Consider the following 15,677-nt stretch of genomic DNA (forward strand, 5'->3'; position numbering starts at 1 on the left):
TGTGCCAGCGCCCCTGAAGGTACCCCAAACGTATCTTGAACAATTAAGACCAATCTTAGGCAACATGCAGCTCCGGGATCACGGTTCTGAGCAAAGGGAGCAAAGCTTTTGGAACGAGTTAAGTTTGGGTAGTTAAATCACTCACAGTACTTTATAAATATGTCTTCTGACTTTCAAGTTAAATGAAATAATGCATGGAAAGTATTTCTGAAGTCTCTGGTATATTAATTCCCTCTCTCACCTGGTGTATTGGACCCAGTTAAAGAAACACAGCAAATTGCATGCTAGTTTTTTCAAACTTTGCTTGAAATCCTTGATGCAGATGATTTACTCATTTGAGTTCACATCCCAATTTGAGCTCTATAGGCCCACAAATAAATAAATGTTTAATTTCCTGCTAACCAAATATTCTTAGATGTCTTTAAAACAGCGTGCTGTCTCCAGTGAGTGACTGTGCCATGTTAAAAGCTCAAATTAGTTTCGCATTGTGAAACCCCCTCTCTCTCCATCTCCCTCCCTCCCCTTCCCTCGCCCCTCCCCCTCCCCCTCCCCCATCATAGATTATGAGCCAGTCCCCACTTCTCTAGGCTTCAGTTTCCTAAACTATAACACTAATAATCTCTAACGTGGCCTTTTTACTTCTAATTTTCTATAATTCTAATATCTGTTTATGCTTTTATTTCTATTTAGAAAGTAATTGCATTTGGGAAATGAGTTCTAATCGCATGTGTTAAAAGTCAGTTATTTAAAATAGACAGCTCTCTTAAATAAATTTAGATAGTGGGCATCCAATAATTTCCATTTCTCATGACTTTCATGAAACAGAGTGGTATTCAGCCCCAGTCTTTGAAATTCTTTTCTGGGGAGGGTGAAAGCAGGTTCAAGGAAAAACAGCTCTGCTCCTGGATGCTACGTTCAGAGAGAGCTCTGAAGAAGCACGCTGAGCCTTCCTCCTGTAAAACTCACCATCAACCCAATTGCAATCAATCAGTGTATGGAGAGGGCTTGGAAATTTACATTGGTAAAAGGTATAGAAGAAAACATAATATACGTTGCCATCCACACTGGACTTGTGGGAAGGTTAGTGAGTGGATGGCAGAGGGAGTCCAACAAAGTTCAAGCCTTGAAATGTGGGGATGGACAGGCCACTGCAGGGACCCAGAGGAGAAAGCAAGGAGGGCCAGAGTCGACATGGGACAGATGGGACGGACTGAGTTTCCCAAAGTCTGAAGCTGCTGAGTATCCCACGCCTGTCTTCCTATTATACACACTAAAGGCCCCAAATCGAGCAAGAGTTACAGGGCTGTAGGGTAACGACTACACCCACATTGAAACAGAGAAGAAAGGTGACCAGAGAGGTTTCACAGGGCCTGGACAGTGGGAGGGAGAGCTTGTCCCAGCGTTGAGCAAACTTTCGTCAACTGTCAGTCAATAACTATTTATTATTATTGATACCTATATGTGAAAATGTGCTGGGTGTTTGGTTATTAGTATTACCTTATATTCCTCCGTGTAGGCATTCCTCTGGTTTCCTTGGACCAGGGGATTTCCAGCAGACCTACGCCAATCCAAAGCCAGGAGAGAAAATTGATGGATTCTATCTGAGATCCTATCAGCACTCACTGGCCAAATGTGACAACTGAGCGCTTAAAAACGAGCTGGTCCCATGCGTGATGCACGGGGACTGCAGAGCACACAGTCATGGTGACAGATGTTAACTCGACTTAGTGTGGCGACCACTTTACAATATATGCAAATATTGAATCACTATATTATACCTGAAATTAATATAAAGTTTTATGTCAATTATACCTCAACAAAAAATAGAATTACACACAAAAACATGTAAAACATCTTTTAAATATATTTTATGTTGATTACATTTTGCTCTAGATATATTGGATTAAATAAAATATATTATGAAAGTTAATAAAATATATTATGAAAGTTAATTTTCTGTTTTCTTTTTATCTGTAGCTACTACAAAGTTTTTGACTGTATTTGAAGCTTGCATTGTTTTTCTATTGGAAAGCACTGATCTAATCCAATGTTTCTCAACATTTGCATACAAATCACGTGGGAATTTTCTTCAAGTGCAGATTCTGATTCAGAGGTCTGGGTGAGGCTCCCAGGAGATGCGGTGTGGCTGGCCCTGATGCTGCATTCACGTCTTCTGTATCTATTTTAAGAATAGAATGAGATGGAAGACAAAGGCATTTTTACTCTGTAACTGGGAAGCAGAACTCCTGCTGTGGAGTGTATTGAAAGATAAAACAAGAATTGTCCCTTATTACAAATTAAGAAGACCACACATCAAAGATGTGTCCTCAAGATGTTTCTCCTTGCAAAGTCTCTTCCATCTTGATATTGTAATAGGACTGGTAACTGACAGAGCCAAGAAGAGTTGGATTTTATGAGCCTATTTACTTGCTTCATTCCTGATATGATGTAGATTCTGGACCAATGAATGTCCTGTCCTGAGCCTAAGGGATTTTGCATATGCAGTTGGAGAGAAACAATGTTTAGAGCTTGAATGCCATGGGATATTGAATGGAGAAGAGCCACCCCAAGTGGAAGGCTGAGTGGTGTCTTAATAAGTAAAAAAAAGAGGGCACTGGCCCAGGATTTGCGGGTGATGGCATTAGTGCAACAGGTGGTGCTTAGAGCCCTGCTCTCAGGTAAACCCTGGGGAGACTCTGCTCTGTAGCTTGGCTCCCATCTTGTGGGAGGAGTAGCACCTTTGTGTGGGTGCTGGTGTGTCTTTGTGATTTGTGCTTTTGTGCTGTCAGAATGCTTTGGTTCGAGAAAAAGAAACCAATTGAGTCCTTTAAGCAGAAAAGGCAGTTTATTAGCAAGATATTGGGAGCTCACAGAGCGCCTGGGAGTGGAGGACAAGGAGAGAGGGCTGTGCAGCATTTAACAGTGCCCTTGCCACACAGCTGAGCGAGTTCCCTCAGGACATCCTCACTGGTTCCTCAGGCGTCAGACCTGCTGCGGTCACCCAGGCCCCCACCTGCTGCCATCATTGTCCCACCCATGTGGCAGAGCTCACAGGGAGGGACATTCCTCAAGGAGGGATGGAAACAGAACAGATGCCCACTCTTGCTAGCCTTTGCTGCCCAACGTGGGCACACATCTCTGAAAAGAACTTGTGTAGCCTCTTGGTCCCTCCTAAGAAAGAACAACCCCAATTTTTTGTGCCAGCTCCAAGCCCAGGATCTCTAGGCTGTGTCCATCCTCCTCTGTTCTGCCATAATTCCATGTCGATCCTCTGAATGTCGTAGACCACCAATACCATAAAATCATGAGCGAAAGAGAGGAGAGGAGACAATTAACACAACCATGTAAAATGCGTGTGACAAAGCAAGGGAGAGAAGGCGGTGGAATGTTACGCTCCTTTTGCTCACCAGGTCTCCACAGACATTCACTCTATGCCCCTGCCTGCCCTGTCCTGCACCCTTTGCTTTCAGCCACACCCCTGCCAGACAGTGACTCACCTCCCCGGATGCCCCAAATGTCCCTACTGAGAGATCCAAGCCCCAGTGTCAGTCTGCATGGGGTGGCTCTTGTCCCCTGTAGCTGTTACCTATGAACCTGGCGTTACTGAAAGGTGCTCAGGAACCCCGTCATTCCTTTTAAATTCCCCTACCCTCGTTCCTGCACAGTAGTCTCCCTATGCTCCCTAATAATCAGGATCAGGTTCCTCAGCCAGCACCATACACCCTCCTTGGCCTGTCCCCCCAGTAACATGAAGACCCGAAAAGAGAAAGCAGAGAGCACAGAGCAAAGCATCTTGTCCTCTATTTGTAGACAAAACCTAGACATGTCCAGAAAATCAGACCCCAGGAACTTCCTATGGTGCAGGTCCCTGTGTTTTTTATTGAATTTGCCTCCTGGCCTCTGGTGAGACTATATTTTACCAAGAAATTTAGAGGAAGCCCTAGCCCCTGTCCTTGGGTCCTTTTAGCATGCTGTCATTGCTATAGTGGGCCAGCCTCATGTCCTATGGGTGGGAAGATGATTCTGTTTTCTGCAAAGATGTAGAATTAATTTAACCTGAGACAGGACCATGGTGATATACTGTTGTTCCCAATACACGAAGGGAAACCACCTGGGCCCATCTCTTGTGGGGATAAAACTGTGTTGATTTCCTTGAATAAAGTACATTTGGAATGACACCCTGGCTTTGGGTTCCAGTAAGTCACAGCCATCCTCCGGGAGCCTGCCTTCCGTACCTGCCAAGTCAATGAATAAAAGGGGACAGGAGGAGAATCCCCATGGCGCCATCCTTCCAGACCTTGTTGATGACTCTACGTGTGTGATTTCTCCAGCGAGGCCACAGTGCTTTTGATTTACTGTGCTGACAGCTCATTTGTTAGGGATCTAAGGTGGAGATTCTGACAATCGTTGATTGTCTTTTTCATGTCTTCCCCTAGGAATTTGGCAGAAAAGGTAGGGAGAGTTTAAGGTCCCCCTGAGCTAATGTGTCATGGGTCCCTCTCCCCTCAAGTCCCCACTTTACCAAGTGGACTGCGTGATATTCTGTGTTTCCAGGAATTTAGGCAAGTCAGGGTCCAGTGACACCCATAAGGTCTGGGTGTTTCCCTTTTCCTGTATATCATTACCCTGAGAAACAGCTACAGGGCCATCTGAGAAAGATCATTTATTTTCATGACGTTACTGCGAGGTTTTTCTTCAAAGATACCCTTCATTTTAGATGCCCTGGGTTTGGGAATCTACTCATTTCTAGGACTGGATGAGGACATAGAATCTTTATGGTGGGGCTCATGTCAGACATCTTGTCACAGATACCAAAAGTCTTCAGTTCTACAAATCAGATAGAGCCTTCTTTTTCAGTTCAGCAAATCATTACATGTGGCCATGGATGATCATTTAATTGCTTTGCCCGCAGGTACCGTGAGAAACAAATTCCTAACTTGCCAGATTTTCTCTCCCAAGTGAAATAAGTAATCTTAATTTCCCCTATTTTGATGTGTCTGCTATATCCTAAGTATCAATACATGTATCACTCTGTGTATGTAGTTACAAGTAAATAAGCTGGCTGCCTTAAGTAGAAAAGACAGAACTACTAGGATGTCTGCAATATCAGACTTCGAGGTTAGCTCATTAAGAACAATCCCTAAAAGTATGCAATGGAGTTGATCCAGTTAGGACAGTGCTGCTACCACCATAAGCATGAGACACTACTGTTCTTTCTCCAGGAAATTAATTGTGCTACAACTGCCACCGTCACCACAGAATAACCTTTGAGGGCCATGCTGCTTTGTAACCACCTTGCAATTCAAAGTCTAGGAAGGGCATGTCATAATGGTGAATCATAGGTCATGTGCCCACATCTTAGCTGAAAGGGAAGTCGGAAAAATAAATACCTAGTAATTTTAGTATCTATAGTGAGAGACAGTCCCTACTTACTAAGGAGACTCAAATATTGTGGTGGGTCTAGGTATAGGAAGGAGGTTCACATGCTGGAAACTCAAAAAGAATGAAAAAGCTCACTACACTGTGAAGAGCAGACGTGGTGTCCTTCTCCTCTGGTCAATTTCTAGTATCTTCTCTGCATCCCTGTTTTTTCTAGATTCTCTTTTTCTGAATGATTTTCAGTACTAAATCTATTCTAGATATGCATGATACTTAATACTGTTCCCAGCAAAATGAAGAAAAATTCAATTCTAAATAAGGTAAAGGTCTAAAATGTGTCTATGCATATATATGTTTTTACTTTAGTGATGAGACCCATAAGTGAACTGGAAAATCAATCGAATACTTTGAATAAGCACTTGATTTGTACCAGCACTGTTACTATGTACTCATAAGCTAAGATGTATAAGTCCCTTCCTTCAAGTAACTCAAATAGTTGTAGAGACATTAAACAGATGACACAAGGATGAGAATACGTGATATAAAGACTCCAGATGCAAGATTGTTCAGAGACAAGAGATCAGGAACCTAGAGGTAGTTTGGAAAGACTTGTTGGAAGGCAGATATTTGTGACGTTATTGGGCTACCAAAGGTGAATTGAATAGTACTTATTTTTGTAAAACTGTAAATCATGTTTTTAAAATTATGAACTTGGGGGTGAGATAAATATCTTTTATAGATAATCTTAGTTTGCTGGCTGTCATCATCTAAACCTTAAATTCTCAGTGGCCTTTCAGATCTCAGAATTACATTTGATACAATTTATATCTAGATGTTTTGCCAAAAAAACGACCAGTTGTATAAAATCAGGTCAGCTCTATAAAATCATAGATTCTCTAAAAATCTGAATATGGATGCTTTATTTCTCCAGACTCCCCCAATATCTATTAACATGCAATGGAATAGTCAGTCCAAGACGGATACAAAAGCACAACAATGAGTTCATGGCCTGTCCTTTCTGATCCAGCTCGGCCACTGAGGTTATGCACCCAACTTCCTTCTGCCCATAACTGTACTTGATATGCCAGCTCTTCTTTGTGATATGACCCCCAGATTTTACTCATTCCTCTGTTTTCCAGTTAATCACCTAAACCATATTCCTTTTAACTATTTGCTCCTGAAGCACTCTACAGATGTTTTGATTAGTTGAAGCCAATTCCCCACAGTAAGAATGGGTTTCCCATATGTATCATTGTTTGATATCTTAATAAAATAGCCCTTATCTCATATATGTCTAACTCAGAAATTTTAGCTTTTGTTCGAGTGGGTTATGTTAGTGCCTATTTTTGCATAGCATACATTGGGATACAGAAATATCTGGATTCCAGATTATAACCATTTTACCCATTTTCTACCCACTGTAATTATTTCATTCTATTTGTTGCTGTCCTACGTGAGTCTAACACTCCTCTGTATATCACACCACTCTGTCACTGATGCAGATATAATTCTGAACTAAAGCAAAGAAGATATTTTAGGACATCTCATGAGCTTCCTGAACCAAAACCCAACCAGTTCTAACATGTTCAAGCCTAAGTTGTTAACTGTAAAAATAATACTGGTAATACTTATCTCTTAGAGTTATTGTGATAAATATTATGAGAAAATGTTTTTAAAAGGTTGGGAGGCTGGAACTCAGTAATATTTTTAAAAATGCTAAGTATCAACATTAGAAAAGGAGTGTAAGTTTCTTCCATTATTAAAACCCAATCTATAACAGAAACTAAATACTCCTCCTTCACATGGAGAGCTCCCCCCATGCCTTAGCCTTGGTGTGAAAAACGGCATGTGAGGAAATGGAAAGTCCCCTGTAGATACCAGAGACCAGAGTCTGCTCAGAAATCCAGAATTGAAAGGAAGAGACAGTCCTTCTTACACTATGAGAGATCCATCTATTGTCGGAACAATCAGAACATACATTAGATGGATGGAAATACAGCGTAGGATATGACCTGTGTGTTTTATAATTCAAGACACAAAAGTACCTGGGGTTTTTTTTGTATTAAACTGGAGGACATATCCATTAGAAGGGGCTGCATATTCCAATTTATATTCTCTTACTAATTAATTAAATAATGGAGATAAGCTATGAATTTTCTAACACAGAAAGGCTTTAATCTGTACAGTGAACTTCTAAGGGCAGCATAAAGTATATTAAAAATAATTTAAGAAAGGGTTTGATAGATATTTGGAGGCAAAAAATGTTTCATTGTGTGATTTAATTGCAAACTACAAAGAGATTTTTCATTTCAATAGCCTTTGGGGTATTCCCAAGCCCTGTGGTGTGTCCTTAAGGGTTTTATTTACTGTCCCATACTGCAGAGCAGATTCCATTTTTTAAGAAATCATAACTTATTAAGTGAACCTACACGGTAACGGCAAGATGCTGACTGAACGTTGCTCTGCTGTGTGCTCTGTGGCTTCATGATTCATTCATTTCTTCCCCTCCTCTTAGGCCATCTGAGTGCTGCAATCTCAAGCTCTAAGGTTATGCAGAGGGTGGCTGGAAAGAATACAAATGCTTGGCTGGAGCCAGAGCCAGTCTGGGGCAGTTGTTGTCAGTAAGAAGAGGGTGAGCCCATGTGCTGGCAGTGCGGTGAGGGCAAGGCATGCGTCCTGCTGCAGAGCCCAGAAATTCCTCCCCTTTAAGGTAAAACCCCAGGTGCTGTGCTCCTGTCATTTCAGGAAAATACACCTGCAGCTTCAGGTACCATGAGCTCATGAAATAGGGTTATGCCTCTGTGTGTGTTGTGTGTGCTTGTGCACACGTCTTTGCATGTGTGCAGGAGCCCAGTGTCTAACAGACAATGTGTTTCCATAGACATGCACATGTGTGTAAGAAACACAGTCACATATGTAAATGTGTGGTTTAAAATACCATGGCTTAGTATCCTTTAGAGATTTCTTTCTTACTGTAAGATAAGATATTTGGAGATAAATTTAACTTAAAAAACTGAACTTATTGTTAACACAACTAAGATAAGGCAGAGAAACTCACAGGGAATAATTACATATGTGTGTATGTATGTGTACATATATATTCTTTTCATTTGTCCTTTATTTTTAAACGTGTATTTGGAAGTATTTTTAAATAATGATATCTATTCGAACCCTTAAATAGTGTACTGGAGCTCACTGTTTGCCCTAAACATTCTTTTTTTTTCTGTAAATTTTATTCTGCTTCTTGTTTAGAGGAAGGCTTTGTCCCTTATAAGATGGAAAAATTCCCTTTGTGCTGTGGTTACAGTTCTACGACGGGTTTGGGGTCCTCCCTAACTCCATCATGACCACACAACCTGAAGAACTGTCCCTTATCAGTATGGCTGCTTGTCTGGGGAGCTCAGGATCTGTGTCTTAGACACAGGAGAATACATGCTCCCATTTTTTTTTTCCACAGACTAGAAATGATTCCTATTCTTTGCTCCATAGAACATCCGATGTGGTGCCCAATCAGCTGAAAAAGCTGCACAGACGTCATTAGTTCTATGTGTGTGTGTGTGTGTGTGTGTGTGTGTGTGTGTGTGTGTGTGAGAGAGAGAGAGAGAGAGAGAGAGAGAGAGAGAGGGAGGGAGGGAGAGACTGCAGATGCTTTGCCGAGTGCCGAGTGGAGTCTCCATTAGGGCAGCTCTATTGATTTCTGAATCACACTGCAGCAGCAGCAGGGCTGGAGTGCAGGAGGGAAAAGATCACATCTCAGAGACAGGGATTACTAAAGGCAAAATAACTGTGTATATAATAAATATATAAAAATAAGTATATATGTATATATACACACATATATTTGATTTCACATAAAACTCATGCATCTGTTACCAAAAGAAATCAAAAAGGGGAAATTTAGGCAGCAAAACTGTAAGGTTGTTACTGATGTAGAGTGAAATGTATAGGAAAAGTGAGATAGAATGGATTCAGAAAAACCCTTACTTCTAATTTTTAAGGCATTTTTCATGAGGGATGATAATGATCTAATTTCCAGAATGCCTTAAAAAAAAACCCTGAAAAATTTGTCAGAGATGTTGAAAAGTATAGTTTATTTGAGGGCAGTCTTAAAGCTATACCTGAGAATTTTTTTTAAAGTCAGAGATTCGTTTTTATTAAATTTTGTTAGATTATTGCATCAGTTCGTCACCTTTCATTTTTCTATTTTTGATGCTTTGTGTTGCATAATATCTAGGATACAGTAACAGGCTGGTTGCAAATGCTTTAAACAGAAATAGGTTTCTTCGGAGGCTGCATTTCAGAGGGTCCAACTGCGAACCTGGGAGGTAGAGTTCTCACAAGGTCTGTTGTTCAGGATTTGGTTAGAAATTATTGTATGTAGGTGCAAAAAATGTTGTCTTGGTCTCTTAGGCAGCTTGAGTTTACAACTGGTTCTTTTACCCCAAGGCTTATCAACTGTCCCCCTCCCCAGAAGAAAGACGGAGGTAGGTTCAGTTTCACGGTTCTGGTGTCGGCAGGCAGGCAGTCTTCATGTGAGCAGCAGAGAATTAGAAGAATCGAACAATCCATTTTACAAGCGCACACACACACACACACACACACACACACACTGCAACACCAGTCGGTTGAGGGCGAAAAGGGCGATACCTTTTTAAAAACCGAAAGGCAGTAAGCCATTATTAGCAAGAGCTATATTGAGCATGCTTGCCAGACAGGCAGCAAAGCTGAGCTGCAGTTCCGCCCAGACATGTGCCTTGCCATTTTCATTTTAATCAGCCTGCTCAGGATGGCTGCTGATTCATTTTGCAGGATGTCCCCCTGGGAGCCAAGGTGGAAGCCTGAGGCGAGCTGCTATTGCATCAATGCAACCACACATCAGACGGGGGTGGAGGCAGGGGGAGAGTACGGACTGCAACGCACCACATCCCAAATTGCAATATGGCTATTTAAAAAAGTCCTTCGTGAAACCAAGTCCATTACAGTAAATAGGATAGAAGAAAAAGAAAAGAAAAAATATGTCACATTGTCATTTCATCATCCAACTACCCCCAACATGCACGCACACACACACACACAAACACACTCTTCCACAGAAACGTTTAAAATTCTAGCTTTTTTTATGGTCACTGTGAAATGCAATATATACATATATATTTATTTACCTGGTAACTAGCTGGGGAGGTGTACCTGATTTAGCTGGAGACTTTGATTTGTGGGATTGACAACCTTATTATGCAGTGAGCTTATTATTGATATTATTCTGCTCTCGGTTGCCATGGCCACCTTGTGAGAGACATTCAATTTTCTCTCCTCCATCATCATTATCTATGAGGCCATCTGTTGTGGAAAATGAATTCAGCCTCATTTGCATGACTGATAAGCAATTTTTTTTTTATCTATTTAACAGAAGGTCATATGCCGGGGATTTGGAGCTCGTGAAAAAAATGTGGAAAAAAAAAAAAGCATATCGAGAAGATGAGTGGGAGTGTGTGCATTAGGGGATGTGTGTGGAGGTAAAAGAGATCCCTCAGGCCTGAGAGCCTATCGCGCCGCATTTGTCATTCCTGCCCCGGCGACATTTTTTTCCCCTAAGCTACTGCACACTAAACAAGAAGAGAGCTTTCCTTGCAGTCTTCTTGAAGGCCCCCTGATTTTTGTACTCATTGTTGGTGGGTGTATTTTAATTTTTTTGATTCCCTGGACTGTGGGTTATGATATCAATATTCACTGAAGACAAAAAGCAGCCTTTTCTGCATCTCGGTGGTAGGCATATTCCTCCTCATCCTTTCAAACTTGGGCTGGAACAGGGCTTGTTTGCTTTCTGTGTGTTTTGAGTCAGCGCAGTTACTAACACTGAGCTTGTCGCACTTGTGAGCTGTTGTGGTCATGTTGTGAGGTACGTGATCTTCGTTAGGTTAATTCTGGGGACTTAATGGACAGGGTCTGTTTTACCGTAGTTCAAGGGCTGGTGCTGTAATGCCTATTGTTTGCTCCTTTTTAAAGTTATTTTCATAGCATGGCTGGTAGCTGAAATGTTCCTGGGCTAGGAGTTTGTAATCCACAGAAGTCTCTCTTTAAAGCAAAATGGGTATTATGTTGCATGCTTTAACCGTGATGTTGTTTATAAAAAAGACCTTGCTGCATGGACTGTACTTGGATGATATGCGGATATTGAAACAAAAACTTCCCAGAGACTTTACCGGATTACTTGACATTGCAAATAAAGCAATTCATTTTTTACAAAGGCTGTTAAAACATTAGGCATTCTCAATGTCATATTATATTGGCCTAATGGTAAAAAGTTGACTTATATTGTTTAAATTGAGAAACTCAAATAAAGATTTTGAACTATAACTGAAACATTTCAAGTTCATAATAATGAAACAGTGTTTCATTTGTAACAGAAGTATGCCTTTAACACAACTTAAATTAATAAACTAAAAGTTCAAACTGTAAACTTTATCTTCAGGGTAGATCAGAATAAGGCCATAAATATATACACATATAAATATTCATATAATGGCTAGCTATTCAAAATATAGAGCTCTGATTTTGAATTTAGTATTAATTTAGCCATGATAGTTTCTCATACCACTAAAACGATATAATCTATAGAATTTTAAGTTATTTATTTACTTACAGTAAAAATGTTTGTTATAATAGGAGTTTTTTGTTGAACTGTTTGTATTTTTTGCTGAACAAAACTAACTTCATAGACAAAAGCACCCTAGTACCACCCTTACATGCATAAGGGAGGCTTTCTTTCTAATTCTTCAACTTCATGAAACTCATGTGGCTTTTTAAATGATAAATAAAGGCATGTATTCCATAAGGATAAAAATGGGATTATTTTAAATGTTATAAAAGGGTTTTTACACAATACTCCTTTTTGAAAAACAGCACCACTCATACTTATAAGTTTTCACCTCTCAAGAACTTTGAATCCAGAGTGTTGATTGTATATAATACATGCTAGTGATACGTTCTAGAAAAAAGGAAGTTTATTTTTTCTAGTTGACCTAAAGGAAAGTGTATGATTCTATCACCTCAAGTGCAATAGGTCAATTGGTCAAAATTCTCCTTAAAGTTGTACTGTAGTAATAATTTTTTTAAATTAAATACAGTAGACCAGATCTGATACGTTTGTGTAATAGTTCTTTACTTCATGGCACTTTTAAAACTCTCCCTACAGTATCATAGACTTCTCAGAAGCAATAGCAGCTATTATATAATCCTTCCTTTTTAAATCAGCCATATTTTTTTAATATTTTAGCTTGAGTATTAGAGAAATAATTTCTTTTTGAAATATTAATTTTACACTTGGAGAGTTAAAAACAGTAAAAGCCTGATTGTTTGTGAAGATTATTTAAAGTGACATCACTTTTCTCAGAGGACTGTAGTTGAAACATCAGTAATATGATACCTGGATTTATATTATAATATGAAGGATTATACTGTTGCCTTTTGATCATTACATATAGTCTTCAGATTTGTGAAGCAAAATTGTCAACTTCTGAGAAACCTATGAGGTAGCACAGTTGATTTTTTCCCTCCCCCCCAAAAAAAGTTAATTACCAATCTTGGTTGGATTCTTCCTTGCCTCCCTGACATTTGACTGCTGCTAATTCACTGATTAATCTCATTAATGTGATTACAGTAGGATTTGGAATTGGCTGCCATTGTTCTGTAGACAGTGCTATTCGGCCTGAGCACTTGCCACCTCATTCAGTTTTGCTGTGATTTTTCAAAGGCTGGTTGAGTGAGCTATTGTGAGCAAGGCTTCTCTCCCTTTCCCTTTCAGCACCGGGAGCTGTCCGCTGCTGATAGCAATTACATTCAGCAGTGACTGACTTCCTACTAGTTTACTGGCAATGGGGAAATGGCTCAGTTTCATCACCTTAATGATTGTACTCGTTGAGGTAGAAGGAGGAGCAGACTTTATGGTCACAATGGGTTGTTCTGAAGAGTGTGGCAGAAAAGATAGGCAATCTCTAGACCTTTATGTTGCACATAAAAATGTTACCCTACTTTTCAAATTACTAGACATGATTTTATTAAAATTACTTGCATACATGTAGTTGTGAGTTGAAAAACCGTGAACACCATGTGGACATGCTTTTCAAATGGAAAATCGTTATGTGATTATTGATAAAATTTCATTTTTGAAAAGATGAGCCAGAATTACCAAGATAAACCAGTAAGGCAGAAAGTACACAGAAAACATAAATTTCAACTTTTCTTGAGTTAAACTTGCATCCTCCAGCAAAACTTAGGCCAATTTCATAAATTTGTGTTAGATGCTGAGATCAAGGTTGAAGGCCCATAATTTGTGACCATGTATGTGTGGTGTACAAAAATTCCTAAAGGAGTATGAGTACATTATTTCCTTTGGATTGTATCAGCATGATTTTAGGAAAATGTGAGTATTTTCAGAGAATGGGCCTCTTCGACATACAGCTTTCATTGTTCCTATCATATTTTTAACCTAACTTACTTTTCACCTAACTTATTCATTTTTTACACTCTCAAAAATGTTTATATTTCACACCTTATTACTGGATACACCCAATTATTTCACTGCCTGATGTTTTCTGTCTGTTTTATACACCAGCTTTCAATAGATTAAGGAAAAAAATAAGTTATTTTGCAGCCTTAAATCTTTTTAAAGTTTTTCTATTTGTTAAAACTATACTTAAAATTCAAAACTTAGAGTTAATAATCTGATTATTTGTTGATTTGCTTTTAGAAATACTTCACATGTCTGATAAAAAAAATCCAATCACTTCTCAGAAAAATTCATTTTGTTGCCTAAATAACGTTTTCAAAGTCACATGTATAAACTAGATTTCTGACTCTACCTGAGAGGCAATCTAATTTAAGGGAGAGTACCGTGTGTAAAAACATACTATATCATCTAAAATAATTTTACTCATTAAACAATTTGGTGCCTACATTTTTAACTTCAGACAACTCAAAATTGTATTTCCTCTGAAATATTTTATATTAAGACCCCCATTTGGTGGAGTAAGGGGGCTAGTAAGATGCTTTTCTGTAACGACCCCGCTGCCCTGACGTTGAAGTGTGGCTTGGCTGCATGGCCCCTGGAGTCCAGGGCTATAATTTTCTAATCAATAACCAGTCTTTCAAATGCATCTAGTACTTTGCCATAAAGTCTACCTTGATGCAAGGTCTCACCAGAACTCTGTCTAGGAAGCAAATGAATGGCAGATTCAGAAAGAGAGATCTTCAGTTTTGCTAAATTCTAATAATCAAATTACTTTGTATCATAATTTGATTGCAATAGTGTTATGCATTTTCTTGTTTTCAAGCTTTTTCAAAAGGCTCTTTTCATGAATGTCTTTTTTTTTGTTTTCTTTGAAAAGTGTGTAGCATTCCTTAGAAAAGAGTAATAGAGGATAAACTTGAACAAAAACTTGAAAATGATTAACATATTTTTCACCAAATAAGTTTCATCATAGTGTATTCTTTACCACAACTCTTACCTGACATTGATTTACACCTTATTCCAAACTAAACTAAGGAGAAAAGATAGCACAAACTTAAAGAAGAAAATATTTATATAATTAAAAAAATTTTATTTTGAAGTTGTAAGGGGTAAATAACATCCATATATTATGTGTGGCTGATATAAAAACATATATATTTTAAATTGGCATACCCAACAAATTAGAAATATTGCCTATAATGATCATAACTTGCACAAGGAATATACTACTTTACTTTTGTAATAATTTATTGTATGATTTTTCTGATGTCAGATTATTTTAAGGTAGCAGACGTACATTCTTCTAACATTAGGCTATGTTTCAGTGCAACATGGTTTCAGTTGGAGTCTGCTTTGTGTCCTCCTGTCTCTCTGTCTCTCTCTGTTGCTCCTTTTCCCTCCCTCTTTCCCCCATCTCCCCCTCCCCTTTCTCTCTCTCTCTCTCTCTCTCTCCCTCCCCTGTCCTCCCTCTTTAACTCTGTCCCTGGTTGTGTCTTTGGCCTCCCTCTCTTCTCCCTGTGTCTCTTTCACACCTGCATTGTTCAAGCATACACAATGATTTTCCTATGCCTGTTTTCACAATGAAACTGTGTTAAGCTTTGACATCATAATGAGTCCTCAGGGTATCTGTATAAGTAATCAGAGATGGCAGAGAAAATGTAAGCCAGGTGTTATAAAACTAGAAAGAATGCATAAATGCTTATTTATTATGTGAGGAAATACTGATAAGCATTGCTGTGTTGGGCTGTTCTGTTAGGAAATTTTTCCTAAAATGTATCTCTTTAAAAAAATC

The 15,677-nt window shown here is 39.2% G+C and overlaps 1 protein-coding gene and 1 long non-coding RNA gene across 2 annotated transcripts in view; one reads left to right on the plus strand and one right to left on the minus strand.

Moving 5' to 3' along the window:
- Positions 1 to 15,677, minus strand: part of LOC309643898 — a 169,840-nt gene that overhangs the window by 62,007 nt on the left and 92,156 nt on the right. The gene's annotated exons all lie outside the window — the stretch shown is intronic.
- Positions 595 to 15,677, plus strand: part of MYT1L (myelin transcription factor 1 like) — a 417,110-nt gene continuing 402,027 nt past the window's right edge. Inside the window, exon 1 of the mRNA XM_082427029.1 lies at positions 595 to 11,142. The gene's annotated coding sequence lies outside the window, so the exon portion shown is untranslated. The remainder of the gene's footprint in view (positions 11,143 to 15,677) is intronic.

This window comes from Balaenoptera physalus (assembly GCF_965194825.1).
Source record: "Balaenoptera physalus genome assembly, chromosome: 15".
Taxonomy (NCBI): domain Eukaryota; kingdom Metazoa; phylum Chordata; class Mammalia; order Artiodactyla; family Balaenopteridae; genus Balaenoptera; species Balaenoptera physalus.